General features: G+C 45.7%; 1 long non-coding RNA gene across 1 annotated transcript; it reads right to left on the bottom strand.

Annotated features, from left to right (window-relative positions):
• Positions 1-1,178: 1,178 nt before the first annotated feature.
• LOC102011719 lies at positions 1,179-2,978 on the bottom strand. The gene is made up of 3 exons (XR_265186.2): positions 2,857-2,978; positions 2,140-2,420; positions 1,179-1,244 (listed from the first exon to the last, which is right to left on the bottom strand). It is a non-coding gene; the product is annotated as an uncharacterized LOC102011719 (long non-coding RNA).
• Positions 2,979-4,680: the final 1,702 nt, after the last annotated feature.

The following is a 4,680-nucleotide window of genomic DNA, read 5'->3' as shown; positions in this document are numbered from 1 at the left end:
TATCTAAAAAGCAGGTTGGTTTCTCACACCTTTTAAAGGAGAAATATGGTAAGACAATGAAATATCACTCTTGTGTTCTTTATTCTTAATACACATAGTCTGTCACAAATTCCCAGACAGGTGCTATGCTAAGGTGAGTTTTTTGTGTTATCATGACTTCAAATTTTACTTTGTAATAACAAGTCTATATAAGTGATATGTACATAGACTACCACCAAAGCTAACCAACATTTACTTGTGTTTTAAATGTAACGTATTATTTCATCAAATATATTTTGTACTTTTGGCATGGAGGCTATTGGCAATAGTAACACACGCACTGAGGGAACTCTTACCAAAATGCAAGTCCACAAACATTTTAAATACACTTCTGGCTATGTGCTATTTGTAGCTTGGCAATTCCTCTTCCCATCCTTTCTCCTCCTTTTATAATATGACTTTTGATACACTGAATGCATTTGGAATATCTTTAAATAACCTCTTCCTTTGTCTTTACAAAGGTATTTTTATTTCAATAATGAAATCTAGCTTTAGAGTAGCTTTGCATTAGTTAGTGAAAGCCACATGGCTTTTAATTAAGCATTCATCTCTTCTATGATGATTGCTGGGTTGACAGCTTTACGACTGACATTTCAACATCATGGATTTTAGTCTAATCACTTCTAATAATGCTCAGATCACAGTCTTCTTCAATTTTATTTATCTATATAATTTTAAAATGTCATTTAAAATACTATAAAACTACCTGCATTTGACAGAAGCAATAGGCATAGAAATAAAGGAAAATCTATAATTTTCGTTGCAGGTGCAAACTGCATAGGCGAACGTGGGCAGACCCTGTACCTCCTCTACGAGGCCAGCAGTCACTTCTGTCTAAACTGCCATGCCTTTTTCTCTCCATGGTTTAAGCTGAAGACATCATCTAATTAAATTTCTATGTAGTGTGAGTAGACCTGGAATCCATCCAACTCCAGTCCTTGAGAAAAGCTGCTCGCTACACTCTATGTAATCATTAATTTAATTTTTCCAGATAGTATATTTTACAGACATGCATATCCCTTCATCTTTTGTGAGACACTCACAGAATGATTTACTAAAGGAACTTTTCTTCCCTCCAGAAAAATAATTTTAAAATAGATTCCCCTGAGAGCCCTAGACACAAAGATGTTGACATGTTATGCCTCTGAGCAATGTAATTTAATGCTTAGGAAACGCCCAGCGCTGGGTTCTGACCGTCAATATTTCTGAAAAAAAAAAAAAAAAAAATAGACTTTACAATGAGACCATTTACTTTCTTAGCATAGATTATCAAATAAAAAGAGTGAGTTGGGCAATTATGCAGCCTCTAGCAACTCACATCAGAAATAGAAATAACCCAGATTCAAAAATAACTTACGGGCCCATCAGTCAATCAACTGAAGATGCTACTGAAAAAAGACCTACACATCTGAGTCACAGCAGAGACGCCTATTTTTGTGGAGGGCTCTGCTGACAAACACTGCAGCTGCGCGGGCCCTAAGAAAGGCTGCAGCCTGGGTGGCAGAAAGGAGGAGGCCGGGCCCAGTGAGCCCTGCAGACCCACACGCCAGCGCGAAGCAAAGGCCCATCGGACTATTTTTAGACGACCACAATTGTCCAGGGAGGCTTGGGGGCACACAGGTTGCACAACTGTGTTCTTACATAAACATATATTTGGATTAGTGTCATAAAACCGTACACAACTGGGTTTTGTCCAAAGCCCGACAGCCTGACTGCGGGGTCCTGAGGATAAAGGCAACTGGTGGGCTGACGGGGAAGGGAAAAGAGTCTGTTCAAGGCCCTGAAGAACGCAAGCCGTAGAATTGCTTGTGGCCCTGAGACCTCCACACAGGGCCTCTCCTTGCCTCCTTCTCTGCCTGAGTAATCAGAGTCCAGAGCTAGATGTGCAGAGGCTGCTTTGGCTGGGAAGGGCCGAGGTACATCTGGGAGGTGGGCAAAGGCTGTGCTTCAGATTGGAGCACTTTTGCAAGGCCCTGGTTGGGGCAGGGGGATTGCACTTGCTTACCGTGTGGGAGGCCTCGGAGTCAACCCCCAGCAGTGCTGAGTAAATAAATAAAATAAGAACAAAGGCTCTGGTCAGCAAGTCCCCACACACTGTACCTCAGATAGGGGTCCATGAAAGTGGATTCAGTGCATTCCTTCAGATTATTCCGAGACAGTGAGCAGACAACTGACTCCATCTCTCTTGAGAGTGAAATTAGTTTGCAAAATCACTTTGGTTCTTAGAAAGTAAGCTGCAAACATATATTTGAAATGTGACCTGAGGATTATGATCGTAAAGATGATGTGACTACGGACAGATTCAGTCCCCACGGCACAGGGGAGTCTTGAAAGAAGATACCAGGCGGATGGTGACGGAGGCTCCATGTTGTTCAGAAGCCCTGGGAAGAGAAAGAGCAACTGTGGGAGCAATCTGGAGACTGGGACAAAGTTGAAACTACCTGCCCAGTGCTCCTTAAAACTGCAAGGTCACTGCAACCAAAAGCGTGAAATATTCCAGTGACTCTTACAGCCCGGAGGAGTCGTGGGAGACATGACATCTAAATGTCATGTGGGGTCTGAAGAGGACACTTAAACTTTTCCCTAAGAACATTAGGGAAAAGCCAAGGACATCGGAACGAGGTATGGACATCGGTTCATAATGATCTACATGGACTTGTTGGTCATAACAAAATATCCAGGCGATATAAGATGTTAACAATAGCGGAAGTGTGCATGGGGCATATGGCAACTATGTATTATCTTCACAACTTGGGGGGGGTGCCTCTTTAATTATTCCAAGTAAAATATTTATTTTAAAAAGATATATAAACTTACAGCTCTCCAGTGGGCCTTTTGCTCTCTCCTCCATCAAAGAGCTGACAGGGGCAGGGTAGGAGAAGGGATATCCTTAAGGAGGCAAGGATGAAGCCCTGGTGAGACCCTCTTCCTCCCCGTCCTTCTGCAATGGAGAAGACAGTGCCTCTTGTGGTCCAGGATATTGTGGTTGTTATGGTTTGTGTCTGGGTGTCCCCCAAAAGCCTCATGCAGCCATGGGGCAGGCTTTTAGAGTTTGATTATGGGTGTCAGAGCTGCAGCCGCCCTGGGGTGGATAGTTTGCATATGTAAGGGAGAGGAAGAGGGTGCTTCTGGCCATTTCTGCCCTGGTGTGTGTTTGTTGCTTTGCTGTGTTCTGCGCCAGGAGCTGTAGCCCTCTGCCATGTGCCACTCTGCCTTGTAACCTGCCAAGTATGGACTGAAACCTCCACAAACTGTAAGCGAAATAAACCTTTCCTTCCTAAATTTTGGGTGTCAGATATTTTGTCCAAGCGAAGAGAGAAAGGTAACCAAAACAGTGGTCCAAAAGGCACTTTGACCCTGGAGAGGCTTGAATGCACTCAGCAGGGACGCAGGCACTCCTGCAGGGGCAAAGAGGATGGAAGACAGGAGCCCTGGGCCAGTTGTCGAGAGCCAGGATGCCTGGCTACTGTAATGGTTACCCTGAAATTACTTTCCACCTAAAATGAAATATATGTGCTCTCACAAAGGCAGTAGGAAGCATTTAAAGTGAGGCTTGTTTTTAAAACCATCCGTGGCTCTTTATGAGTGCACTGTGAGGTCATGGCCGTGGTCAAAAACACAGCAAATGTAGGAGAGATGTATCATCTTTTGTCCACACTTAGGTAAGCAATAAACATTTAGAAAATTTCAGGGTGCTGCTGTCAAGTGCCAGTGCCACCAGCTGCAGCAGCCGCGGCAACCCAAGGCTAAATAAACCCGAGAGAGGAGTCTCTCTGAGTCAGGGTCTCTGCCCACTGAAGCGGGCTGGAGGTGAACCGAGGTCAAGGAGCAGCCGCAGGATGAATCACCGGCTCCTGCCTCACTTGAGAGGAGCCCTGCCCACTCACACCTGATTTTACTTCCGTGTACCTGCTCTTGGGCTGCCTCTGCTTGCACCAGTGCCCTGAACTTCTGGCATGACGGAGCCTCCTGCTAGGTTTCTCTCTTGCAGGGAGAGCTGATCACTTTTTGGGCTGCTGGGCAGATTTGCAGCAGCTAGAGGGAAAGTGTGTGTGCTGACAGAGTGGCCTTGGGGACACGCAGGCATCCTTACTGAACACTGGATGCAGGCAGAGCTTAGTGGAGAAAAGTCAGAATCTTCCAGAGCGTCTTCTTGTACTCCCCACCATGCTCCTGAAAATAATGCCGTCCTCTCCCTGAGAGAATAGGGTGTCCGGCCCCGGACCGAGGGTCATCTTGGGTATGTGTCGCTGTTACAGACAAGAGTGTCTTTCATCAGACCTACTCACTGGTGCAGAGTGGTGAAATATCACAGGGCGTCTGTGTAGACTGGGACCTGCCATGAGAGGCTCTGTTCTCCCACTCCAGCTGTACCAGCCGGCTCCCACAGAATTGGTAACTGAAGAGGTCTGGTGCTGGGTATAGGGTCTGAGGGGTACTTTGGGGCTTCTGTGTTTCTGCCATGTGCCAGCACCAGTTGGTAAATAGTTTGAGCATTGCCCATGGTTCTGCGGGGTGCAGAGTTGCCAAAGATGGACGATCCAAACTTTGGAAGTGGGGAGCAGGGCTTGAGCACCCAGATATTCTGATGACTTGCCAGATCGGGAACCAAGGACCAAGACCTCACCATTCTGATTTTTT

This window comes from Chinchilla lanigera, unplaced genomic scaffold (assembly GCF_000276665.1).
Source record: "Chinchilla lanigera isolate Chin_1 unplaced genomic scaffold, ChiLan1.0 scaffold00398, whole genome shotgun sequence".
Classification (NCBI taxonomy): domain Eukaryota; kingdom Metazoa; phylum Chordata; class Mammalia; order Rodentia; family Chinchillidae; genus Chinchilla; species Chinchilla lanigera.
The sequence above is the reverse complement of the archived record's forward strand: the minus strand, read 5'-3'. Positions and strand labels throughout refer to the sequence as shown.